This window comes from Pristiophorus japonicus, chromosome 9 (assembly GCF_044704955.1).
Source record: "Pristiophorus japonicus isolate sPriJap1 chromosome 9, sPriJap1.hap1, whole genome shotgun sequence".
NCBI lineage: Eukaryota > Metazoa > Chordata > Chondrichthyes > Pristiophoridae > Pristiophorus > Pristiophorus japonicus.
In genome coordinates this window covers 175767453-175795311 of record NC_091985.1, presented here as the reverse complement: position 1 = coordinate 175795311, position 27859 = coordinate 175767453, and the positions used below count along the sequence as shown (strand labels likewise).

Here is a 27859-nt window from a genome sequence, read left to right as displayed (position 1 = left end):
ATGTTCTTACTGAATGGTGGAGCAGGCTCGAGGGGCCGAATGACCTACCCCTATTATGTTTTTATGGACCCACTCGTTCTTCACTTCCAATAGCCTACAAAAGACATTTCAGCTACTTTTACAACATTCTACCTACTCTTTTACCAAAGTGGTATTCATTTTCATTTTTATCTGATCTGTAAAACACACTGAGTCATTGTTCTAAAACTGAATGTGGTATACAAATGCAAATCATTGATACTGTTGTCTTAGCTACAGTAGTTTGCGCAAGTCCACAGTTATATGGAATGGATGGAACCTCCCAAATATAATTTCTACCACCAAGCCAAATCAAAGTACACAGTATTTTATTCAAAATCCTTTCAACCTTCATATAAGGTTCTCCACTGAGCTCAGCACGTACAACAAGAAGTTTGTAACATATAGACATGAAAATAACATTTACAACAAAATCAACAAACTTACCTCTAAGGTGTTCAAAATGATGAAGGGTTTTGACAAGAGTAAAACAGGGAGAAACGGTTTCCGCTGGCAGAAGAGTCGGTAACCAGAAGACACAGATTTAAGGTAATTGCCAAAAGAAGCAGAGGGGAGATCAGGAGAATTTTTTTATTTTTACATGAGTTATGATGTGGAACGCACGGCCTGAAAGAATGATGGAGGCAGATTCAATAGTAACTTTAAAAAGGGAATTGGATACTTGAGGGAGAAAAAAATGACAGGGCTGTGCAAAAGAGTAAAGCAGTGGGAGAAATTGGACAGCTCTTTCAAAGTCATATTTATTTATTTACCTGCAATAAGGAACACACATTTTTCCAGTAACCAACCCAAAATAAAAATCTATTTCTTTCACTGGAGATGTGGATCCATCCCCCACTCCCATAACAGCAGAGATGTTAGCATGAAAATGATAAACTTCTGAGCGAGGTTAGAGAGTGATAACTGAGGTGCCCGCAGGAGACCGTGAAACAAACAAATAAACCCAATATATCTCATGCAAGCTTCTGTGAAATTCAGAACGACCAACAATAACTTGCATTCATATCGCACCTTTAACGTAGTAAACCATCCCAAGATGCTTCACAGGAATGTTATATGACAAAAAATTGACACTGAGCCACATAAGAAATTACAGCAGATGACCAAAAGCTTGGTCAAAGAGGTAGGTTTTAAGGAATGTCTTAAAGGAGGAGAGTTAGAGAGGTTAAGGGAGGGAGTTCCAGAGCTTGGGGCCTACGCAGCTGAAGGCACGGCCATCGATGGTTAATAACAGGAGGGGGAGAAAGAGACAAGGAGGGAGATAGAAAGAGACAAGGAGAGAAAGGGCAAGAGTGAGAAAGGAGAGAGACAAAGCGAGAAAGTGGTAAGGAGAGAAAGAAACAAGGAGATGGGGCAGAGAGAACAAAAATTGATAAAAATGTAAGAAAGTTTCACATGCATATGAGAAATATGCATAAAGATGGTAAAGAAATGGGAAGCAGCAGCAGTTCGGGAGCGGCAGTCGGGAGCGGGAGGTCGAGGATCAGCGCCTATAAAAGGCCAGCAGCAGCTGTTCTAGAGCGGCAGCTGGTGCAGCAGGGATAAAAGTAAACAAAGAAGTAAAAATAAATCGAAGTGTGGCGTCACAGCCAAGTAGGTAAGTTATTGGCTGGTGGATTGGTGGATCAGTAAGAAACATTTGGCACTGTTGCCAAATTAAGTAAATTTAAGGGTTAAGTCATGGCACGAGAGCCCAGACCCATGTCATGCTCCTCCTGTGTTATGTGGGAAATCAGGGACACTTCCACTGTCCCTGACTACTGTGTGTGCGGGAAGTGTATCCAGCTGCAGCTCCTGTCAGATCGCAGGACGGCACTGGAGCTGCGCATGGATTCACTCTGGAGCATCCACGATGCTGAGGATGTCGTGAATAGCACATTTAGTGAGTTGGTCACATCGCAGGTAAAGGTTACAAAGGCAGATAGGGAATGGATGACCATCAGGCAGAGCAGGAGTAGGAAGGCAGTGCAGGAGTCCCCTGTGGTCATCTCCCTCCAAAACAGATATACCGCTTTGGATACTGTTGGGGGAGATGGCTCATCAGGGGAAGCCAGCAGCAGCCAAGTTCATGGCACCGTGGATGGCTCTGCTGCACAGGAGGGCAGGAAAAAGAGTGGGAGAGCTATAGTGGTAGGGGATTCTATTGTAAGGGGAATACATAGGCATTCTACGGCCGCAATCGAGACTCCAGGATGGTATGTTGCCTCCCTAGTGCAAGGATCAAGGATGTCTCGGAGCGGCTGCAGGGCATTCTGGAGGGGGAGGGTGAACAACCAGTTGTCGTGGTGCATATAGGTAAAAAAAAAAGGAGGTCCTACAGGCTGAATTTAGGGAGCAAGGAGTTAAATTAAAAAGTAGGACCTCAAAAAAGGTATTAATCTCAGGATTGCTACCAGTGCCACGTGCTAGTCAGAAATAGCAGGATAGTTAAGATGAATACGTGGCTTGAGGAATGGTGCAAGAGGGAAGGATTCAAATTCCTGCGACATTGGAACCGGTTCTAGGGGAGGTGGGACCAGTACAAACCGGACGGTCCGCACCTGTGCAGGACCGGAACCGATGTCCTAGGGGGAGTGTTTGCTAGTGCTGTTGGGGAGGGTTTAAATTAATATGGCAGGGGGATGGGAATCTAAGCAGGGAGACAGAGGGAAGTAAAATGGGGGCAGAAGCAAATAGTAGAAAGGAGATAAGGCAAAAATCAAAAAGGGCTGCATTACAACATAATTCTAAAAGGACAAAGAGTGTTAAAAAAAACAAGCCTGAAGGCAGTGTGTCTCAATGCGAGGAGCATTCGTAATAAGGTGGATGAATTAACTGCGCAGACAGCTGTTAACGGATATGATGTAATTGGGATTACGGAGGATGGCTCCAGGGTGACCAAGGCTGGGAACTCAACATTCAGGGGTATTCAATATTCAGGAAGGATGCACAGAAAAGAAAAGGAGGTGGGGTAGTGCTGCTGGTTAAAGAGGAGATTAATGCAATAGTAAGGAAGGACATTAGCTTGGATGATGTGGAATCTGTATGGATGAAGCTGCGGAACACCAAAGGGCAGAAAACGCGAGTGGGAGTCGTGTATAGACCACCAAACAGTAGTCGTGAGGTTGGGGATGGCATCAAACAGGAAATTAGGGATATGTACAATAAAAGGTACAGCAGTTATCATGGGTGACTTTAATCTACATATCGATTGGGCTAACCAAACTGGTAACAATACAGTGGAGGAGGATTTCCTGGAGTGTACAGGGGATGGTTTTCTAGACAAATATGTCGAGGAACCAACTGGAGTGCTGGCCATCCGAGACTGGGTGTTGTGTAATGAGAGAAGATTAATTAGCAATCGTGTTGTGCAAGGCCCCCAGGAAAGAGTGACCATAATATGGTAGAATTCTTCATTAAAATGGAGTTAATTCAGAGACTAGGGTCCTGAACTTAAAGAAAGGTAACTTCGATGGTATGAGACATGAATTGGCTAGGATAGACTGGTGAATGATACTTCAAGGGTTGACGGTGGATAGGCAATGACAGACATTTAAAAATCACATGGATGAACTTCAACAATTGTACATCCCTGTCTGGAGTAAAAACAAAACAGGGAAGGTGGCACACAAGGGAAATTAGGGATAGTGTTAAATCCAAGGACGAGGCATATAAATTGGCCAAAAAAAGCAGCAAACCTGAGGACTGGGAGAAATTTAGAATTCAGCAGAGGAGGACAAAGGGTTTAATTAGGAGGGGAGAAATAGAGTATGAGAGTAAGCTTGCAGGGAACAGAAAAACTGACTGCAAAAGCTTCTATAGATATGTGAAGAGAAAAAGATTAGTGAAGACAAATGTAGGTCCCTTGCAGGCAGAATCAGGTGACTTTATAATGGGGAACAAAGAAACAGCAGACCAATTGAACAAATACTTTGTTTCTGTCTTCACTAAGGAAGTCACAAATAACCTTCCGGAAATACTAGGGGAGCGACGGTCTAGTGAGAATGAGGAACTGATGGAAATCCTTATTAGTCAGGAAATTGTGTTAGGGAAATTGATGGGATTGAAGGCCAATAAATCCCCAGGGCCTGATAGTCTGCATCCCAGCGAACTTAAGGAAGTGACCCTTGAAATAGCGGATGCATTGGTGGTCATTTTCCAACATTCTATAGACTCTGGATCAGTTCGCATGGATTGGAGGGTAGCTAATGAAACCCCACTTTAAAAAAAAAAGCAGGGAGAGAGAAAACATGGAATTATAGATCGGTTAGCCGGACATCGGTAGTGGGGAAAATGTTGGAATCAATTATTAAAGATGTAACAGCAGTGCATTTGGAAAGCAGTGACAGGATTGGTCCATGTCAGCATGGATGTATGAAAGGGAAATCATGCTTGACAAATCTTCTAGAATGTTTTGAGGATATAACTAATAGAGTGGACAAGGGAGAACCAGTGGATGTGGTGTATTTGGACTTTCAAAAGGCTTTTGACAAGGTCCGACACAAGAGACAAGGGTGCAAAATTAAATCACATGGTATTGGGGGGTAATGTATTGATGTGGATAGAGAACTGGTTGGCAGACAGGAAGCAAAGAGTAGGAATAAACAGATCCTTTTCAAAATGGCAGGCATTTCAAAGTGGCTACCGCAAGATTCAGTGCTGGCACCCCAGCTATTTACAATATATTTTAATGATTTAGACGAAGGAATTGAATGTAATATCTCCAAGTTTGCAGATAACACTAAGCTGGGTGGCAGTGTGAGCATTGAGGAGGATGCCAAGAGGCTGCAGGGTGACTTGGGCAGGTTAGGTGAGTGGGCAAATGCATGGCAGATGCAGTATAAATGTAGATAAATGTGAGGTTATCCACTTTGGTGGCAAAAACAGGAAGGTAGAATATTATCTGAACGGTAACAGATTAGGAAAAGGGGAAGTTCAACGAGACCTGGGTGTCATGAAAGTTGGCATGCAGGTACAGCAGGCGGTGAAGGTGGCAAATGACATGTTAGCCTTCATAGCGCAAGGATTTGAGTAGAGGAGCAGGGAGGTCTTACTGCAGTTGGACAGGGCCTTGGTGAGGCCACACCTTGAATATTGTGTACAGTTTTGGTCTCCTAATCTGAGGAAGGACGTTCTTGCTATTGAGGGAGTGTAGCGAAGGTTCACCAGACTGATTCCTGGGATGGCAGGACTGACATATGAAGAAAGACTGGATCGACTGGGCTTATATTCACTAGAATTTAGAAGAATGAGGGGATCTCATAGTAACATAAAATTCCGACGGGATTGGACAGGTTAGATGCAGGAAGAGTGGTCCCGATGTTGGGGAAGTCCAGAACTAAGGGTCACAGTCTAAGGATAAGGGGTAAGCCATTTAGGACAGAAATGAGGAGGATTTCTGCACTAAGAGTTGTTAACCTGTGGAATTCTCTACCACAGAAAGTTGTTGAGGCCAGTTCGTTAGATATATTCAAAATGAAGTTCGATGTGGCCTTTATGGCTAAAGGGATCAAGAGGTATGGAGAGAAAGCAGGAATGGGGTATTGAAGTTGCATGATCAGCCATAATCATACTGAATGGTGGTGCAGGCTCGAATGGCCTACTCCTGCACTTATTTTCTATGTTTCGAAGAGTAAAAATGTATTCGGATCCTCAAACTTTCACTCGGAAGGGGAGAAAAATGTATATTTTAAACCTTTTAAAAAAAGGAACTTACTTAAATTATATACTACCATATTTTTTCTATGGTTTAAATGAAAAGATTAAATTTGTTACACACCAAATTGAAAACAGCAGATATATAAATTTGAAATAAGCACATACTAACAGTGAAAGAGAAAGTTGCAGTGAAAATTAGCAGGAATCAAAGGATCAATTCAAACATGCAAGAGTCCTCGAATCTATTGACAACAATTTGCATTTATATAGCACCTTAGTGTAGGAAAACGCCCAATGGCACTTCACAGAAGTCTAATCAGACAAAAGTAGTCTTCAATTTTCTTCAACATTTTTATAGTGATTTTGAATGTATTGATGATGCCAATTACCAGCAGTTTCTGTAACAGCCATCATTTTCATAATGACGATTATTTGTGATTCTTTGGCTGAGACTCATAAGAGTTCATAATTACGGGATGGAATCCTCCAGCATCAGGTATTAGTCAGACGTGAAGGGTGCAGTGGTTGGTTCGGCAAGTGAGCTGGAAGTGTCTCCAATCGGAGTTCGTCTTGTAGGCTATATCATATAAGGCTCAGGCTGCAAGATTGTAGCATGAGGTTTTGGAGTAAAAGGCTGGACGATGCTCAGGTTTTAAATCTATTATGGATCAACGGGATTTCAAAATTAGCAGGACCCCTGCCAAGTTCAATTTTTTTTGAACTCACGCTCTCAGTACTTAAATGTGACAAATTGGATATCTCGGCAACAGTGTAACCTCAGTGCTGCAGGAGTTTGGTTAAATCGTGTTCAGCAGCACAAGAGTGTAATTTTAAATTCTCTTAACTTTTGGAAAAGACAACTTTTATTTATACAGCGCTTTTAACGTTGTAAAACGTCCCGAGACAGATGTTAAATAGAGGCTCAGTCTGCTCTCAGATGGATCTAAAAGATCCCATGGCAATATTTTGAGGAAGAGATGATCATGATCATCTGGTCATGATCACATTGCTGTTTGTGGGAGCTTGCTGTGCGCAAATTGGCTGCTGGGTTTCCCACATTACAACAGTGACTACACTCCAAAACAAAAGTACTTCATTGGATGTGAAACACTTTGGGAGGTCGTGAAAGGCACTATATAAATGCAAGTCTTTCTGTTAACTCCATAACCACTGCTGCTCAGGGGCAGGAAAAGATAGTACAGCCTGGATTTACTCTGCCACCCTGTGCTTACCAATGGACTACCAGCAGTCAACCTCTCCAGTGAGGGGCGAGTGTCCAAGTACTTCTCTCCCCCAAACGCCCTTTTCTGCTTATTCTCCAACTCAAACTTGAGGATGTTTCGTCAAGTGACTGCGGGCGGGAGAGAACATTCAGCCGTTGTTTATCTTATCTCTCGCTCACAGCCGTTTAGTGCAACGTTAACTCAAAGCTGGCTATTTTTAAAACAACAACCACCACCACCACTACTATTACTACCGGCGCCTTTAACAGCACATCCACGCCCATCTCCAGCCCGCCTGCGGGTAAACAACGAGGCTGCGGTGACCCTTCGGCCTCCTCCCTCCCGCCCACCCGGCACTGCGCAGGCGCACTCACCCCTCCAGCGCACCGTTGGGAAACTGGAAAGTTGGTTCGAGGTCACGTGCACACACAAACCCCCAGCCCGCCAAAAAAATCCCCAGGTTTGAATTGGAGGGCGGCTGCCTGGCGCGAGACGCCTGACACTCAGCGTGCCGCGATGATTGGTCCGACCGCATTCCAAACCCCACCCGATTGTGACGGCGCTGCGTCCGTTGGTCGGCGCCTTGGGGCACGAGCCGTCCTTCGCTCGAGCAACCCAGCTTGTAATGGCTCCCTGCCTCCACACCTCCCAAGCGCGGCTGCAAAATAACGCCGAGCGCCATCCTGTAACGTCACCCACCGTTCGGTGAACACCAGCAAGACTTTTGGCGACCATAGTTTAGCACCTCTCGGGGAGTGCCCAGCCAGCCTCGGGCTAAATCACACACTGCGGGTCAGGCCGGCAAGGGCGGGGATTACAGCTCCGATTCTGACCTGGGAAATTCGTCAAAGATGGTAAGACCTGCAACAATCAATGTCTTCCCACCACAGAATTACAGATGTTTCCTGTCCAGTGGTAGCACCCTCGCCTCTGAGTCAGAAGGTTGTGGGTTTAAGTCCCACTCCAGGGACTTGAGCACAAAAATCTCGGCTGACACTCCCAGTGCATTGCTGAGGGAGTGCCGCACTGTCGGAGGTACCGTCTTTCAAATGAGACGTTAAACCGAGGCCCCGGCTACTCTCTCGGGTCGACGTAAAAGATCTCATGGCACTATTTCAAAAAAGAGCAGGGGAGTTATCCCCGGTGACCTGGCCAATATTTATCCCTCAATCAACATAACAAAAACAGATTATCTGCTCATTATCACATTCCTGTTTGTGGGAGCTTGCTGTGCGCAAGTTGGGGTCGAGAACCGGGCACAATTCATTTGACAAGTCTAAAACACTTGCTTATGGGTCCTTTAAATGTATATTCAGCTAAGAAAAACATGCTTGACTGTTAGTAGAACTATTTGCTAAATAAGCACTTTCATTCTAATGTTTTAAGAAGATAGGGTGACCACAATCTAATTCGGAGTACAGTATCTTATTTTGTTAAAGGAGTTGATGGGGGATTTTGGGGGTGGAGGGCAGGAGGGCAGGTCTGTCCAAACTAAAATCAGTGTCGGCAATTTCAAATCACAATTGCTAAATTTAGGTTAATAATAAAAATATCTTGTGTGCCATCCGTGGTCGCAGAAACTGGTTTTGAATATCCCCTTTTACACCAGGATGGCAGTGAATGAAGTGCAATGTCAAGAGGACACCACTAATGGATACTGTTATGTATGTAATCCTTGGTAACCTGTATCACACCACCACCAGAGGGCCTACCTGTTGGAGTCCCAAGGGATCCCTGCATCCCTTGGGAGCACTGTATATAAGCAGGCCACCCACGAGGTACGTGGACTCTGGAGTCTTATTAAAAGGAGCTAAGGTCACACTTACTCATTGCTTACAGTACTCCGTTTCATCCTTTATTATGAGCATAATAGATACACTAAGTTTGGACAGGTCGTTTGGTATGTCAATAAATTTTTTTAAAAAAGAGTAGAAATTTCTAGCGAAAAAACATTTGCTATCCTGTGGTGCAGAAGGCATCAAACTCATGGCAACCACATGGTTGTACTCCATGGTTGATGTTTCCTCGCAGATCGGGGCCTCCACGCTGCCCATGGCCGCCGCTCGCCGCTCCTTTTAAGGCCCCGACGTACCGCTGATGTTCTCTATAAAAAGGAGCGGCAAGCGGCGGCCATGGGCAGCGTGGAGACATGCCACTTCAAGGTACAGTGCGAGCTGGTGCAGGAGGGCGACGGTTGTGAAGAATGATGTCATCAAGATCCAGGTCGGTGATTGGAGTGTGGACAGATACAGCAGGAGAGGCGAGGTCGGGGTGAATGAGTGGCGGGAAATTGTAGAGGGACGTGATCAGGGCCCAGGGGAGGTGTGAGTTCGGGGTCAGGGGCATCACGGACCAGCCCACATTGCGAGTACTTAAGCAAGTGGCCCTAGAAATAGAAATGCATTGGTGATCATTTTCCAACAATCTATCGACTCTGGATCAGTTCCTATGGACTGGAGGGGAGCTAATGTAACGCCACTTTTTTTAAACAGGAGGGCGCGAGAAAGCGGGTAATTATAGACCGGTTAGCCTGACATCAGTAGTGGGGAAAATGTTGCAATCAATCATTAAGGATGAAATAACAGCCCATTTGGAAAGCAGTGACAGGATCGGACCAAGTCAGCATGGATTTATGAAAGGGAAATCATGCTCGACGAATCTTCTGGAATTTTTTGAGGATGTAACCAGCAGAGTGGACAAGGGAGAACCAGTGGATGTGGTGTATTTGGACTTTCAAAAGACTTTTGACAAGGTCCCGCACAAGAGATTGGTGTACAAAATCAAAGCGCATGGTATTGGGGGTAATGTACTGATGTGGATAGAGAACTGGTTGGCAGACAGGAAACGGAGAGTCGGGATAAACGGGTCCTTTTCAGAATGGCAGGCAGTTACTAGTGGGGTGCCGCAGGGCTCAGTGCTGGGACCCCAGCTCTTTACAATATACATTAACGATTTGGATAAAGGAATATCTCCAAGTTTGCGGATGACACTAAACTGGGTGGCGGTGTGAGCTGTGAGGAGGACGCCGAAAGGCTGCAGGGTGACTTGGACAGATTAGGTGAGTGGGCAAATACATGGCAGATGCAGTATAATGTGGATAAATATGAGGTTATCCATTTTGGGGGCAAAAACACAAAGGCAGAATATTATCTGAATGGCGGCAGACTAGAAAAAGGGGAGGTGCAACGAGACCTGGGTGTCATGGTTCATCAGTTACTGAAAGTGGGCATGCAGGTACAGCAGGCGGTAAAGACGACAAATGGTATGTTGGCCTTCATAGCTAGGGGATTTGAATATAGGAGCAGGGAGGTTTTACTGCAGTTATACAGGGCCTCACCTGGAATATTGTGTTCAGTTTTGGTCTCCTAGTCTAAGGAAGGACGTTCTTGCTATTGAGGGAGTGCAGCGAAGGTTCACCAGACTGATTCCAGGGATGGCTGGGCTATCATATGAGGAGAGACTGGATCTTTATTCACTGGCTTTTAGAAGGATGAGAGGGGATCTCATAGAAACATAAATGATTCTGACGGGACTGGACAGGTTAGATGCGGGAAGAATGTTCTCAATGTTGGGGAAGTCCAGAACCAGGGGACATAGTCTTGGGATAAGGGGTAGGCCATTTAGGACTGAGATGAGGAGAAACTTCTTCACTCAGAGAGTTGTTGACCTGTGGAATTACCTGCCACAAAGAGTTGTTGATGCCAGTTCATTGGATATATTCAAGAGGGAATTAGATATGGCCCTTACGGTTAAGGGGATCAAGGGGTATGGAGAGAAAGCAGGAAAGGGGTACTGAAGGAATGATCAGCCATGATCTTATTGAATGGCGGTGCAGGCTCGAAGGGCCGAATGGCCTACTCCTGCACCTATTTTCTATGTTTCTATGTGTGCGCAATAGATCCGTGCAGCAGAGCTGGTTTCCAGTCATCCTGGGTAACCCTTGTCACTGGACCAAGACCGAGCTCTGTCAAGCCTGTGTGGTGGCTGGTGTGCAACGGCCACCACACGTTAAAAAAATCCACGCACAGGCATCTTCCACCCTTCAGGATGTAGTTCGGGTCATTCATTGAAACACCTGTGAACTCATCCTTTTTTTGACGTGGTAGCAAGTCATCCGTGTTTCGAGGGACCGTCTATAATGACGACGACTCTATGGTTACCTGGTTTTACAGTTCTGATGAAAAGTCATTGACCTGAAACGTTAACTGTTTCTCTCTCCAAGGATGCTGCCTGACCTTCTGAGTGTTTCCAGCATTTGTTTTTATTTCAGATATCCAGCATCCACAGATTTTGCTTTTGCAGCTTGTTTGAATAACTTTTTTTCAGGTTCACACCTGGACAGTGGGCACTGACAAGTTATTTAGTCACAGGGGGAGAACATAAGAACATAAGAATTAGGAACAGGAGTAGGCCATCTAGCCCCTCGAGCCTGCTCCGCCATTGAAAAAGATCGTGGCTGATCTGGCCGGGGACTCAGCTCCATTTACCCGCCCGCTCCCCATAACCCTTAATTCCCTTATTGGTTAAAAATCTATCTATCTGTGATTTGAATACATTCAATGAGCTAGCCTCAACTGCTTCCTTGGGCAGAGAATTCCACAGATTCACAACCCTCTGGGAGAAGAAATTCCTTCTCAACTCGGTTTTAAATTGGCTCCCCTGTATTTTGAGGCTGTGCCCCCTAGTTCTAGTCTCCCCAACCAGTGGAAACAACCTCTCTGCATCTATCTTGTCTATTCCTTTCATTATTTTAAATGTTTCTATAAGATCACCCCTCATCCTTCTGAACTCCCAACAATTGGGAATGGTCATTAAGGCCTATCCCAACTGTATCCTCACTACTCCACACATGCTCGATTGCCAGGCAGACTTACTACATAGTGAATAGGAATCTCCATTCATTTTCCCACTCTCTAGCCAGGGACGTTGAGGACAGCAAATTATAAAACCCTCCTGCTGTATATAACTAACCACCTTATTGGCTGGTGTAAAGAGGGTTTATGGCCATGGAAGGAGCATTTACGTCATGGCCTGTCAGACTGTTAATCAGTCTGCCAATCATAGGATTACACAGGATATACAGCACAGAAACAGGCCATTCAACCCAAGCAGTCCATGCCGCCATTTATGCTCCACTCGAGCCTCCTCCGGTCTTTCCTCATCTAACTCTCATCAGCATAACCCTCTATTCCATTCTCCCCCATACGCTTATCTAATCTTCCCTTAAATGCATTTATATTATTTGCTTCAACCACTCCCTGTGGTAGCAAGTTCCACATTCACGCCACTCTGGGTAAAGATGTTTCTTCTTAATTCCCTATTTGATTTTTTGGTGACTGACTTATATTGATGGCCTCTAGTTTTGCTCTTCACCACAAGTGGAAACACACTCTGTGTCTATCAAAACCTCTCATAGGTCCCCGTCCCCCCCCCCCCCCAAGAGAAAAGAGACCCAGCCTGTTCATCCTTTCCTGATAAGTATACCCTTGCATTTTGGTATCATCCTTGTAAACCTTGTCTGCACTCTCTCCAATGCCTCTATATCCTTTTTATAATATGACAGAACGGATTAAACAGTGGTCCGTCCAGCAGTCGTTGGCTCCTGTCGTCCCTTTAACATAATGAAATGCCCCGAGGCGCTTCACAGGAGTATTATGAAATAAAAATTTGACATAAGTAGAAGTTAGCGAGGTAGGTTTTAAGGAGCATCGTGAAGGAGGAAAAAGAGGAAGAGAGACAGTGGTTTAGGTAGGGAGTTCCAGAGCTTGGGGCCTAGGCAACAGAAGGCACGGCCAACAATGGTTGATCGTTTATAATCAGGGATGCTCAGGAGGGCAGAATTAGAGGAAAGTAGACATCTCAGGGGGTTGTGGGGCTGGAGGAGATTACAGAGATAGGGAGGGGAGAGGCAATGGAGGGATTTGAAAATAAGGATGACATTTTGAAATCGAGGCATTGCTTAACCAGAAGCCAATGTAGGTTAGCGAGCACAGGGGTGATGGGTGAGCGGGACTTTGTGCTTGTTAGGACCAGGACAGCTGAGTTTTGGATCACCTCTAGTTTACGTAGGGTAGAATGTGGGAGACCAGTCAGGAGTGCGTTGGAATAGTCAAATCTAGAGGTAACAAAGGCATGGATGAGGGTTTCAGCAGAGAATAAGCTGAGGCAAGGGCGGAGACAGGCAATGTTACGGAGGTGGAAATAGGAGGTCTTAGCGATGCTGCGGATGTGGGGTCGAAAGCTAATTTCACGATCAAATATGACACCAAAGGTTGCGAACAGTCTGGTTCAGCCTCAGACAGGAGTTGGGGAGAGGGATGGATGGAATCCGTGGTTAGGGAATGGAGTTTGTGGCGGGGACCAAAAACAATGACTTCGGTCTTCCCAATATTCAATTGGAAAAAATTCCTGCTCATCCAGAACTGGATGTCGGTCAAGCAGTATGACAATTTAGAGATCGTGGAAGGTTGAGAGAAGTGGTAGTGAGATAGAGCTGGGTGTTGTCAGTGTACATGTGGAAACTGACCAAACCATACTTAAAATGGAACTTTAAAACCTGCAGCCAGTATTCAACTCCCTGCCCACAGACAGGCAAGCACCTGTTCACGAGCATTTCCCATGTCCAGATCTCATCACATTTGTCAAGTGATGTGGGTACTGGAAGTACTAGTCAAGTCAGTGTACTGTGGGGTCAAGCGGGTGCTATTTCATCACCTCCCCACTTCTAGTCAGGCTTATGCCTAATTCAAAAATCTAGCTTCACACTTTTAAATTGTATTTATAGAAGGGAAATGGATAGCAATAAAAGGCAATAACCCATCAGATGTAAATTCTTATTAGATATTCAGAATTAGGTTTCTATCTGCACATCTGTTTGTCTGCTGTATGCTCCTGGGGAAGATAGCAATACGTTGTCAATATTGTAGCCTAATTACAAGGGAGAGCTTATTTTATGAGCATGTGTTGACAAGCCATACAACAAAATCACCTTCCAGATACTCGTGCAGGTATGAAACAGCCATGTTTCTCCCAGAGTCGGGGATAAGTGGGTAGAATGAATAAAACCAACTGGCATGAGCTCACTGCAATAAATTATCCTTAAAATCGGTCGGAAAAGATTCCTGGAAGACGTTTGCCACTACTCATTCGGTCACACTTCAAGAATGTTTTCAATTGTTACTTCATTAGGTTACAGAGCTCGTTAATACTACAGATTGTCAGTTACTATGAAAAAAGCCATCTGATATGGCCAATCCAGCTGTGCAGAGTGGCCGTGAATGACTGTGAGCCACACCAGTACAGCACTGGGAAATGACTAAGTAAAAGTTAACTGTTGTTCCCCAAATCGCCATTAAATTCTCCTACACCATTTGAGAAGATTGTAACCAAAAAGACTTGGATTTATATAGCACCTTTCACGACCACCAGACGTCTCAAAGCGCTTTACAACCAATGAAGTACTTTGAATGTAGTCACTGTTGTAATGTGGGAAAGCTTGACAGCCAATTTGCGCACAGCAAGCTTCCATAAACAGCAATGTGATAATGACCAGATAATCTTTTTTTGGGTTATGTTGATTGAGGGATAAATATTGGCCAGGACACCGGGAATAACTCCCCTGCTCTTTGAAATAGTGCCATGGGATCCTTTACATCCACCTGAGAGGGCAGAAGGGGCCTCGGTTTGATGTCTCGTCCAAAAACGGCACCTCCGACAGTGCAGCTCTCCCTCGGTACTACACTGGATTGTCAGCCTATATTTTGTGTGCTCAAGTCCCAATTCATCAATAACTGGCATCAGTTCTTTATTTTTCATATCACTGAATTACACTCTTCCAATAGAGCCGCAGTCCCAATTTAAAGCGCATAGCCATTTTTTGAAAGTTTGTGTACTTTTGAGGGTTTTCTCCCGCGTGCTGAGTAATCTGGTCTGTTCAAAGGCAGCCTGCTGTTAACAGCAGGCAGGCAAAAGGCCACTGTGGTATATCCACTGACTGTAGTGGGTTTGCAGCAATTTTAGGATGCATTTATCATATAACTGCAGTGCCAGTTCAAAGTGGTTTTACTTCGCACCAAATGCTAAATTGTTGCAATATAAACCCAGTGTTATAGAAACATAGAAAATAGGTGCAGGAGCAGGCCATTCAGCCCTTCTAGCCTGCACCGCCATTCAATGAGTTCATGGCTGAACATGAAACTTCAGTACCCCCTTCCTGCTTTCTCGCCATAACCCTTGATCCCCCGAGTAGTAAGGACTTCATCTAACTCCCTTTTGAATATATTTAGTGAATTGGCCTCAACTACTTTCTGTGGTAGAGAATTCCACAGGTTCACCACTCTCTGGGTGAAGAAGTTTCTCCTCATCTCGGTCCTAAATGGCTTACCCCTTATCCTCAGACTGTGACCCCTGGTTCTGGACTTCCCCAACATTGGGAACATTCTTCCTGCATCTAACCTGTCTAAACCCGTCAGAATTTTAAACGTTTCTATGAGGTCCCCTCTCATTCTTCTGAACTCCAGTGAATACAAGCCCAGTTGATCCAGTCTTTCTTGATAGGTCAGTCCCGCCATCCCGGGAATCAGTCTGGTGAATCTTCGCTGCACTCCCTCAATAGCAAGAATGTCCTTCCTCAAGTTAGGAGACCAAAACTGTACACAATACTCCAGGTGTGGCCTCACCAAGGCCCTGTACAACTGTAGCAACACCTCCCTGCCCCTGTATTCAAATCCCCTCGCTATGAAGGCCAACATGCCATTTGCTTTCTTAACCGCCTGCTGTACCTGCATGCTAACCTTCAATGACTGATGTACCATGACACCCAGGTCTCGTTGCACCTTCCCTTTTCCTAATCTGTCACCATTCAGATAATAGTCTGTCTCTCTGTTTTTACCACCAAAGTGGATAACCTCACATTTATCCACATTATACTTCATCTGCCATGCATTTGCCCACTCACCTAACCTATCCAAGTCACTCTGCAGCCTAATAGCATCCTCCTCGCAGCTCACACTGCCACCCAACTTAGTGTCATCCGCAAATTTGGAGATACTGCATTTAATCCCCTCGTCTAAATCATTAATGTACAATGTAAACAGCTGGGGCCCCAGCACAGAACCTTGCAGCACCCCACTAGTCACTGCCTGCCATTCTGAAAAGTACCCGTTTACTCCTACTCTTTGCTTCCTGTCTGACAACCAGTTCTCAATCCACGTCAGCACACTACCCCCAATCCCATGTGCTTTAACTTTGCACATTAATCTCTTGTGTGGGACCTTGTCGAAAGCCTTCTGAAAGTCCAAATATACCACATCAACTGGTTCTCCTTTGTCCACTTTACTGGAAACATCCTCAAAAAATTCCAGAAGATTTGTCAAGCATGATTTCCCTTTCACAAATCCATGCTGACTTGGACCTATCATGTCACCATTTTCCAGATGCACTGCTATGACATCCTTAATAATTGATTCCATCATTTTACCCACTACTGAGGTCAGGCTGACCGGTCTATAATTCCCTGTTTTCTCTCTCCCTCCTTTTTTAAAAAGTGGGGTTACATTGGCTACCCTCCACTCCATAGGAACTGATCCAGAGTCAATTGAATGTTGGAAAATGACTGTCAATGCATCCGCTATTTCCAAGGCCACCTCCTTAAGTACTCTGGGATGCAGTCCATCAGGCCCTGGGGATTTATCGGCCTTCAATCCCATCAATTTCCCCAACACAATTTCCCGACTAATAAAGATTTCCCTCAGTTCCCCTCCTTACTAGACCCTCTGACCCCTTTTATATCCGGAAGGTTGTTTGTGTCCTCCTTAGTGAATACCGAACCAAAGTACTTGTTCAATTGGTCTGCCACTTCTTTGTTCCCCGTTATGACTTCCCCTGATTCTGACTGCAGGGGACCTACGTTTGTCTTTACTAACCTTTTTCTCTACATACCTATAGAAACTTTTGCAATCCACCTTAATGTTACCTGCAAGCTTCTTCTCGTACTCCATTTTCCCTGCCCTAATCAAACCCTTTGTCCTCTTCTGCTGAGTTCTAAATTTCTCCCAGTCCCCAGGTTCGCTGCTGTTTCTGGCCAATTTGTATGCCACTTCCTTGGCTTTAATACTATCCCTGATTTCCCTAGATAGCCACGGTTGAGCCACCTTCCCTTTTTTATTTTTACGCCAGACAGGAATGTACAATTGTTGTAATTCATCCATGCGGTCTCTAAATGTCTGCCATTGCCCATCCACAGTCAACCCCCTAAGTATCATTCGCCAATCTATCCTAGCCAATTCACGCCTCATACCTTCAAAGTTACCCTTCTTTAAGTTCTGGACCATGGTCTCTGAATTTACTGTTTCATTCTCCATCCTAATGCAGAATTCCACCATATTATGGTCACTCTTCCCCAAGGGGCCTCGCACAATGAGATTGCTAATTAATCCTCTCTCATTACACAACACCCAGTCTAAGATGGCCTCCCCCCTAGTTGGTTCCTCAACATATTGGTCTAGAAAACCATCCCTTATGCACTCCAGGAAATCCTCCTCCACCGTATTGCTTCCAGTTTGGCTAGCCCAATCTATGTGCATATTAAAGTCACCCATTATAACTGCTACACCTTTATTTCCTGTTTGATGCCCTCCCCAACATCCCTATTACTGTTTGGAGGTCTGTACACAACTCCTACTAACGTTTTTTGCCCTTTGGTGTTCTGCAGCTCTACCCATATAGATTCCACATCATCCAAGCTAATGTCTTTCCTAACTATTGCATTAATCTCCTCTTTAACCAACAATGCTACCCCACCTCCTTTTCCTTTTATTCTACCCTTCCTGAATGTTGAATACCCCTGAATGTTGAGTTCCCAGCCCTGATCATCCTGGAGCCACGTCTCCGTAATCCCAATCACATCATATTTATTAACATCTATTTGCACAATTAATTCATCCACCTTATTGCGGATACTCCTTGCATTAAGACACAAAGCCTTCAGGCTTGTTTTTTTAACACCCTTTGTCCTTTTAGAATTTTGCTGTACAGTGGCCCTTTTTGTTCTTTGCCTTGGGTTTCTCCGCCCTCCACTTTTCCTCATCTCCTTTCTGTCTTTTGCTTTTGCCTCCTTTTTGTCTCCCTCTGTCTCCCTGCATTGGTTCCCATCCCCCTGCCATATTAGTTTAAATCCTCCCCAACAGCACTAGCAAACACTCCCCCTAGGACATTGGTTCCGGTCCTGCCCAGGTGCAGACCGTCCGGTTTGTACTGGTCCCACCTCCCCCAGAACCGGTCCCAATGCCCCAGGAATTTGAATCCCTCCCTGCTGCACCACTGCTCAAGCCACGTATTCATCTGCGCTATCCTGCGATTCCTACTCTGACTATCACGTGGCACTGGTAGCAATCCCGAGATTACTACTTTTGAGGTCCTACTTTTTAATTTAGCTCCTAGCTCCTTAAATTCGTTTCGTAGGACCTCATCCCTTTTTTTACCTATGTCGTTGGTACCAATGTGCACCACGACAACTGGCTGTTCTTCCTCCCATTTCAGAATGTCCTGCACCCGCTCCAAGACATCCTTGACCCTTGCACCAGGGAGGCAACATACCATCCTTGAGTCTCGGTCGCGGCCGCAGAAACGCCTATCTATTCCCCTCACCATTGAATCCCCTGTCACTATTGCTGTCCCACTCTTTTTCTTGCCCTCCTGTGCAGCAGAGCCAGCCACGGTGCCATGAACTTGGCTACTGCTGCCCTCCCCTGATGAGCCATCCCCCTCAACAGTACTCAAAGCAGTGTATCTGTTTTGCAGGGGGATGACCACAGGGGACCCCTGCACTACCTTCCTTGCACTGCTCTTCCTGCTGGTCTTCCATTCCCTAGCTGGCTGTGGACCCTTTCCCTGCGGTAAGACCCAATCTGACTCCAGAGCAAAGTGGAGTGACACTCCAGGGTGCCTCACTTGGCTTGGCTCCAGATTTAGGTCAGGAGCTATGAATTCACCATACAACTTTACATCAAAATGCCAACATGGAAACATACCATTTGGCTCAACTAGTCTGTGTTGGTGTTCATTCGCCACATAAGCAGAATCTGAATCCCATATCCCTTTTCCTTCAATCACCTATCTAATCTATTCTTACATTTTGACTTGGTCTCTGCTTCAATCACTAACTGGTAATGCACTCCACAGCTTCACACCCCTGTGTAAAAAATCCTTCCTATAATGTGGAGCCACAACTGTACACAGTCCTCCAACTATGATCTTACAAGGCTTAACATAGATTCATCATTACATCTCAAATTTTATATTCTACACCTCGTCATAAAACCGAGTATTCCATTAGCCTTTTTTACGGCCATAACCATTTGGGGTGCTACTTCTAATGTTTTGAGTACCTTAACTTACAAATCCCCTTGCTCTTCCACATCTCCCAGCTTCTCATCACCCCATTTAAGACTTGAGCGCAAAATCTAGGCTGATGTACCAGTGCTGAAGGAGCACTGCACTGTTGGAGGTGCCGTCTTTCGGATGACACTTTAAATCAAAGCCCCGTCCGCCCTCTCAGGTGGACATAAAATATTTCATGGCAATATTTCGAAGAAGAGCACAGTAGTTCTTTCAGGTGTCGTGGCCAATATTTAGACCTCAATCAACATCACTAAAAACAGATTCTCTGATTTTTATCACATTGCTGTTTGTGGGAGCTTTCTCTGCAAAAATTGGCTGCCACGTTTCCTACATTAAAACGGTGACTATATTTCAAAAGTACTTCATTGGCTGTAACGCACTTGGGCACATCCTCGAGGTCGTGAAAGGTACTATATAAATGCAAGTTTTTTTTCTTTTTTCAAATCATTATTTTCTATGAAAATTACTGACAACAGTTTTACTGACAATGAATTGCATCTGCCATTTGTTTGCCCATTCCACCATCTTATCAATATTCCCTTACAACTTCCTTTCTGAAATCAGTGTTGACTGCTTCTAAATACTTTCTCTTCATTTAGATATTTAGTAGTTTCATCTTTAAATCAAAGATTGCAAAATTTCCCCATTCACGGATGTTAAACCTTTGGAGTGATTAATTGCAACGCATTTTCGACACTCTGCGCATGCGCAACAGTTTGGTACTGCGCATGTGCACTCGGCTCCGTGCGGAAAAGATCAGAGGATCGGAGAGTGGATCAGGGACCGGGGGAGGGGGAACGAGGGGATCGGGGGATGGGGGGGAATGGGAGGGAGAGGGGAACGAGGGAGGAGGAGCGGGGATCGGGAGGGAGGAGGAGCGGGGATCGGGGGGGGGAGGGATCGGGGGGGGTGGAAGGAGCGGGGATCAAGGGAGGGGGGGGAGGAGCGGGGATCAAGGTGGGGGGGAGAAAGAGGAGTGCGGATGTCAGGAGCTTGGCGGAGAATGAGCACGGGGTGGGGAGGGAGAAAGAAGTTTGGATGTCAGGAGCTTGGCGGAGAATGAGCACGGAGGGGATGGGGAAGAACGTGATCCAGGTCTAAAAAGCGGGGGGGCAGGCGGTGAGAGCAAGAACATGATCCAGGTGGAAAGACAGATCATGTTCTCCCCTCTGTTAGACGTGGATCACGTTCTTCCAACCCCACCACATTTACACCTACACCATGTTCTCCCTCTCCTCCCCCTAGACCTGGTTGATTTCTCAGAAAGCCCAGCATCTGTGTAGCAAGTGACATAATTGGACTGAACGAAATCCAATTTAGGAAGAAATAATTTCCTATATTTATGTAAAAAATTTACTTTTACTTTGTTAAACAGATATAAATAAAATAATAATTATATTTTAGAAATGTAAGTCTTTTTCTTTTTTCATCGTACCTTTCACAACCTCAGAATGTCTCCAAGCACTTTACGGCCAATTAAGTACTTTTGAAGTTTAGTCACTGCTGCAATGTAGCACAAACAGCAAATATTGGCCAGGACTTGGGGAGAAGTTCCCTGCTCTTCAAAGTAGTGCCACGGGATATTTTACATTCACCCGAGAGGGTAGACGGGGACTCGGTTTAACATCTCACCCAAAAGAGGCCACCTCCTACAGAGCAGCACTCACTTAGTACTGGACTGGACAGTCAGCCTAGATTATGGGCTTAAATCTCTGAAATAGGACTTGAATCAATAACCAGTGTCCTGGGCCGAACCATCTTCAGCTGCTTCATCGATGACCCTCCCTCATCATAAGGTCAAAAGTGGGGATGTTTGCTGATGATTGCACAGTGTACAGTTCAATTCAAAACTCTTCAGATAATCAGCAGTCCTTGCCCACATGCAGCAAGACCTGGATGACATTCAGGCTTGGGCTGATAGTAGCAAACAACATTCACACCACGCAATGACTATCTCCAACAAGCGAGCGTCTAACCACTGCCAAATCTCCCCACATCAACATCATGGGGGCCAACATTGACCAGACACTTAACTCGACCAGCCACATAAATACTGTGGCTACAAGAGCAGGTCAGAGGCTGGGTATTCTGGGCGAGTGTTTCATCTCCTGTCTCCCCAAAGACTTTCCACCATCTACAAGCCACAAGTCAGGAGTGTGATGGAATACTCTCTACTGGCCTGGATGAGTGCAGCTCCAACAGCAATCAAGAAGCTTGACACCATCCAGGACAAAGCAGCCCACTTGATTGGCACCCCATCCACCACCTTAAACATTCACTCCCTCCACCACCGACGCAATATGTCTGCAGAGTGTACCACCTACAAGATGCACTGCAGCAACTCGCCAAGGCTTCTTCAGCAGCACCTCCCAAACCAGTGACCACCTAGAAGGACAAGGGCAGCAGGTGCATTGGAGCACCATCACTTGCAAGTTCCCCTCCAAGTTACATAACATCCTCACTTGGAAATATATCACTGTTCCTTCAACGTTGCTGGGTTAAACTTCTGGAACTCGCTCTCTAACAGCACTGTGGGAATACCTTCACCACAAGAACTGTAGGAAGTTCAAAAAGGCAGCTCACCACCACCTTCTCAAGGGCAATTAGGGATGGGCAGTAAATGCCGGTGTTGCCAGTGACGCCCACGTCCCAGGAACAAATATAAAAGAAACTCAGTTATGATGAGGGAAGGTCATTGATGAAGCAGCTGAAGGTGGGAGTGCTGCCAACTGTGCCACGGCTGACACTATGCTGTGTCTATGATTTACAATGGAATAAAAAACAGATAAGAAAGAAATCCACTAATCTTACATGAGCACATATTTGTTCTCTTGTTGCTATGTTGCAACATGGCAAGCTCTTCATATTACTTTAGTAATAAGCAGTATGCCAAGCTCATCCTTGAGTGAGCAGAACAGGGAGATCACTTCTCCCACAAAGCTGCTGCTTAGGCGGTCCCTCGCATTGTATCCAAGCTTCTAGGGATAGCTCAGCAACCTGCTTTCCACACAGCAACTAATGAAGCTTTGGATTTTACAAATCATTCCCTTCCATCCCTCCAAAACCATACAGCAGCCAGGATTTAGAGGATGGTGACAACTTCAATATACAAGGCGTTTTTCTGCATGAATCCCAGAGCCACTAGTTCCCAATTTAAGATCTCATCCATTCATAAACTATAGAGGAGTCGAGGGTTATGGGGAGCGGGCAGGAAAGTGGAGTTGAGGCCAAGATCAGATCAGCCATGATTGTATTGAATGGCGGAGCAAACTCGAGGAGCCAAATGGCCTCCTCCTGCTCCTATTTCTTATGTTTCAAAAAGGAGGATTTGACTGGGGGCTGCAGCCTCAAGCCAGCTTGGATCTCAGCTTTGTCAGTTTTGTTCAGCCTTGCAATTCACATGGAATAGGCCCAGGCAAAAGCAGAACACTTTATTATACATTAATTATAAATGAGGGTAAAACAACAAATACTTGGGATTAAAGGCTTAAATTCAATCTCTGGGTTTAGATGATAACCATAAATTGCTTCAGCATTGCTTTTGTGGATCCTGATGTCACACTTCAATTGTTGAATTATAGTTTTACAGCCACTTATAATATAATTGTCATGTGCTTTAAAGACTGCAACAGTTTGTTTTACAGCTAGACTTTGAATGGAGGACACAATATAGCCCAATTAAATGTTAATCCTCGGGCCACTGCTTTATTTGTGTCATTGAGTTTAGCCTTTCTGATTACCAAAGATAGATCTTACAGGTGGGAGATAACGCTTGTAACGTATGCAACTGTGAGTATGCTCACAGGTTATACAGCTGTTGCATCGTGAGTGGCTTAGCCAGTCACGTGATGTTCACAAGACTCAATAAAGCCCCAGTCAGTTGGGTCTAGGTCATCTACGATGAGGTATGCAGTTGCAAGCCTAGTGGATGAACTCTTAATGTGTAGTGCGATTGCTAAACCTTAGAAAGATAAACCAACTAGTTCTTAATAGCAATGTGTTGCTATGGATTCTTAAGCAAAGACACTACAACTCTCAGGCCAGCCATTATGTTCAGTGCCTAAACCACATACATTTATAATATAAATATCAATATAAATCATGGGCACAATTATTCACTTCTCTGCACAACTTCTATCTGTGATGTGAAAAAATGATGCGCGAGAATCACTACACAGCATTAAATCAAAACTCAGTTCATATTCAAGTGTATATCCGATGCTTAATTTGTCAGAAATGTGATCATCTTGTCAGGTGAGGGATTAGGGCTTCATGGAATTTTCCAAGAATGTCATGTTATTCCTTCCAGCAATGGCAGAAGTTGTTGTCATATCTTCACACACTTCCCTTGGAGAATAATTAATTAATGGATAGATTTTCAGGTGGATTCAGCCATAATGTGACTATCTTTATACCAGCAATATGGTAGTTCGTACTATGCTTGTATACAGCAATAGGGTTTTATGGCTCACAGTGAGAGTGGGCTCCCATACCTACCAAACAGGAGCATCTGGATGGCAAACCAGTATTCACTCTCTGGGATTGTCTGCAACTGGATTTGAACCCTGTACCTTGTGACTCGGAGGCAAGAGTGCTCTCACTAAGCCAAAGGATTGCTCTGTGGTAGAGGTGAGACTGAAGTAATGTGGACAAGTAGTCATCATCATAGGCAGTCCCTCAGAATCGAGGAAGACTTGCTTCCACTCTTAACATAAGTTCTTAGGTGGCTGTACAGTCCAATATGAGAACCACAGTTTCTGTCACAGGTGGGACAGATAGTTGTTGAGGGAAGGGGTGGGACTGGTTTGCCGCACGCTCCTTCCACTGCCGGCGCTTGATTTCTGCATGCTCTCGGCGATGAGACTTGAGCTCAGCGCCCTCCCGAATGCACTTCCTCCACTTAGGACGGTCTTTGGCCAGGGACTCCCAGGTGTCAGTGGGGATGTCGCACTTTATCAGGGAGGCTTTGAGGGTGTCCTTGTAACGTTTCCTCTGCCCACCTTTGGCTCGTTTGCCGTGGACGAGTTCCGAGTAGAGCACTTGCTTTGGGAGTCTCGTGTCCGGCATGCAGACAAGAAGAAGTGAGAAAGGAATTGCAATCTATTTATTTATTTATTGCACGTTTTTATTTTGCAGGATAAAATAAAGTATTTTCCTCTACAGATGATATTTCTACCTATACTCATGCTACCAATAAACAGAATTATTATAATTATGCTCTTAAAAACATCTGACCATGATTTGTAAAAGTATGTATACTCTTAGTCACAATGGGCCCAAGGTTCGAGCCGCACCTAGAACGGCGCAGTCCCGACCTGGATGCCCGTTTTTCGCGCCACAAAGTGCGTCTAAAAAAAACCTCCGTATTCTCCACCTCCCTGAAGGTCCTCTGGCCTTCGGCGCAGCGCAGCAGGAGGCGGAGCCAGGTCAATGCGCTGAAAACAGTGCCGGGACCTCTGCACATGCGCACTACAATGGCCGTGCATGTTCAGTAGCTCCAGGCGCCCGAAACTGTGTGGGAGGGGCCCGAAGCACGCAGCCCCTAGCCCTGGCCGAATGGCCTCACTGGGGCTGCGTGAATAAGGCTCCTCCCACGGCCAGCTCCTGCTTCCTCCCGACCCGACTCGATTCCCGCTTCCCGCCTCCGGACCAGACACCCCGCCCGCCCCCGGACCGGACCCGACACCCGCTCCCCCCGCCCGCGGACCGGACCCGACACCCGCTCCCCCCCCCCCCCGGACCGGACCCGACACCCGCTCCCCCCCCCTCCAGGACCGGACCCGACACCCGCTCCCCCCTCGCCCCCGGACCGGACCCGACACCCGCTCGCCCCCGGACCGGACCCGACACCCGCTCTCTTCCCCCTCCCCGCCTCCGGACCCGACACCCGCTCCCCCCCCCCGGACTGGATCCGACCTGACCTCCCTCCCCCGCCCCCCCCACGAACCGAACCGACCTCCCTCCCTCCCACCACCCCCCCGACCCGACGCCACCTACCTGAAAATCTGGTGCTGGGGACGGGCCCTGCCCGAAGTCTCGGGCCCGGCCCGTTCAGCCTCCCTCCCCCCTTCCCCCCTTCTCCTTCTCCCCCCCCCCGCCCAAATCTCCTTTTCCCCCCCCCCAATCTCCCCCATCCCTCCCCCTTCTCTCCCATCCCTCCCTCTCTCCCTCTACCCCCCCTCCTCTTGCTGTCAGAAACACAGACACTGACAGACAGAGAATGAGACACACAGACAGACAGAGAGATAGAGACACTGACAGAGACACACTGAGGGGGGGCATCCCAGTACGCTGTTGGAGGGCTCCCGGTGCTGCAGTCGGCAAGTAGAAAATGTTTTATTTATTGATTTTTTTAAAAATTATTTCTTATTAATTTTTTTTGATTGATTTATTGGTTGTTTTATTGATGTTTTAATCATTTATTATTGATGATGGCTCTTTATTTGTAAAACTTAAGTGTTTAATGTTTGTAAACTTCCCTTTAAACCTCCCCCCACCATTCCCTACGCCTGATTTTCTAAAGTGTAGTCAAGGTTTTTTCGAGCGTACAAAAATCTTCACTTACTCCATTCTAAGTTAGTTTGGAGTAAGTTTTCACTCACGAAACTTTGAAATTAGGCGTAAGTGGCCGGACACTTTTGAAAAATAAATTCTGTTCCAAATAAATTCTGTTCCAAAGTGAAACTGTTCTAACTGACGAGAACTGGAGCAAACTAAATGACGAGAATTTCGATTTCTAAAGATACTCCGTTCTACACCAGTTGCTCCTAAAAATCAGGAGCAAATCATGTGGAAACTTGGGGCCACAATGTTTTGGTAATTAGTTCCCCCTTTAGCTTACATCGGATATACAGCACAGAAACAGGCCATTCGGCCCACGCAGTCCATGCCGGCGTTTATGTTCCACTCGAGCCTCCTCCAGTCTTTCCTCATCTAAATCTATCAGCATAACCCTCTATTCCCTTCTCCCTCATATGCTGGTCTAACCTCCCCTTAAATGCTCTATACAATTCGCTTCAACCACTCCCTGTGGCAACGAGTTCCACATTCTCACCACTCTCTGGGTAAAGAAGTTTCTTCTGAATTCCTTATTGGATTTCTTGGTGACTATCTTATATTGATGGCCTCTAGTTAAGTTCTTCCCCACAAGTGGAAACATTCTCTCTCTATTTGTTCTATCAAAACCTTTCAGAATTTTAAAAGACTTTTATATGAGGTCGTCCCTCAGCCTTCTTTTTTCAAGAGAAAAGAGATCCAGCCTGTTCATCCTTTCCTGATATGTATACCCTTGCATTTCTGGTATCATCCTTGTAAATCTTCTCTGCACCCTCATATCCTTTTTATAATATGGCGACTAGAACTGTACGCAGTACTCCAAGTGCGGTCTAACCAAGGTTTGATACAGGTTTAGCATAATGTCCCTACTTTTCAATTCCGTTTCTCTAGAAATAAACCCTAGTGCTTGGTTTGATTTTTTTTTTAATGGCCTTGCTAACCTGTGTCGCAACTTTTAGTGATTTGTGTATTTGTAGTCCGAGATCCCTTTGTTCCTTTACCCCACCCAGACTCACACCCTCCAAGGTGTAAGTGACCTCGCTATTCTTCCGACCAAAATTTAATACCTCACATTTATCTGTATTAAACTTAATTTGCCAATTATATGTCCATTCTGTTTTTATAATTCTTCTTGAACACCCTTGCACAGACAAAAAGCAAGCAAGCAAGAAAGAACTCGTAGCACCTCTCATCACCTCAGGATGTCCCAAAACACTTTACAACCAATGAAGTACTTTTGAAATGTAGTCACTGTTGTAATGCAAGAAACATGGCAACCAATTTGCTTTCCACCAAGTCAGGCTTTTTCACATCCCTAATTATAATCGCTCCTCTATTGGATGCCGTGCCATCCATCAGCTGCCTGAGCCCTAAGCTCTGGAGTTCCGTCCCTAAACCTCTCTCCTCCTTTAAGGCGCTCGTTAAAACCTGCCACTTTGACCAAGTATTTGGTCACCTGTCCCAATATCTCGTCAAATGTTGTTCGATAACGCTCCTGTGAAGCTCCTTGGGATGCTTTACTACGTTAAAAATATATATGTTGTTGAAAGCTTTGCAGAACAGAAAGGTGAATAATTATGATTTTACCTTTTAAATAAAGGAGAAATTCTGTGATTAATATTGTAGCCCCAACCCAGGCTCGCACTGTCCACATTTCATCTGCTCAAGTCAGGCTCAGCAGTAAATAACCGGTTTTGGAATTAATTAAGATTGTTTCCCCCCCCCCCCCCCCCCAGTTTTGACAATTCATCGGTTTTTACTGTCCTCCAGTATTACAACTTACAGTCTACTCCCTTCATTAACCGAGACGAGCAAATAGTTTGTATTGTTGACTTCATAAAAAGATTTGTATTCATATAGCGCCTTTCACAACCTCAGGACATCCCAAAGCACTTTACAGCCAATGAAGTACTTTTGAAGTGTAGTCACTGTTGTAATGTGGGAAACATGGTAACCAATTTGTGCACAACAAGCTCCTACAAACAGCAATATGTTAATGACCAGAT

General features: G+C 45.4%; 1 protein-coding gene across 6 annotated transcripts in view; it reads right to left on the bottom strand.

The window, feature by feature from the left end:
- The window catches only part of agpat4 (1-acylglycerol-3-phosphate O-acyltransferase 4 (lysophosphatidic acid acyltransferase, delta)), a 306351-nt gene that overhangs the window by 148698 nt on the left and 129794 nt on the right, over window positions 1–27859 (bottom strand). Inside the window, exons 1-2 of one of the 6 annotated variants that reach the window (XM_070890159.1) lie at window positions 7599–7614; window positions 6909–7027 (exon numbers count right to left, since the gene is read on the bottom strand). The exons of 3 other annotated variants lie outside the window; for them this stretch is intronic. The gene's annotated coding sequence lies outside the window, so the exon portion shown is untranslated. Of the gene's footprint in view, window positions 1–6908; window positions 7224–7598; window positions 7615–27859 lie in introns of those variants that run through there. 2 more of the 6 variants (XM_070890158.1, XM_070890156.1) reach the window with 2 other exon arrangements.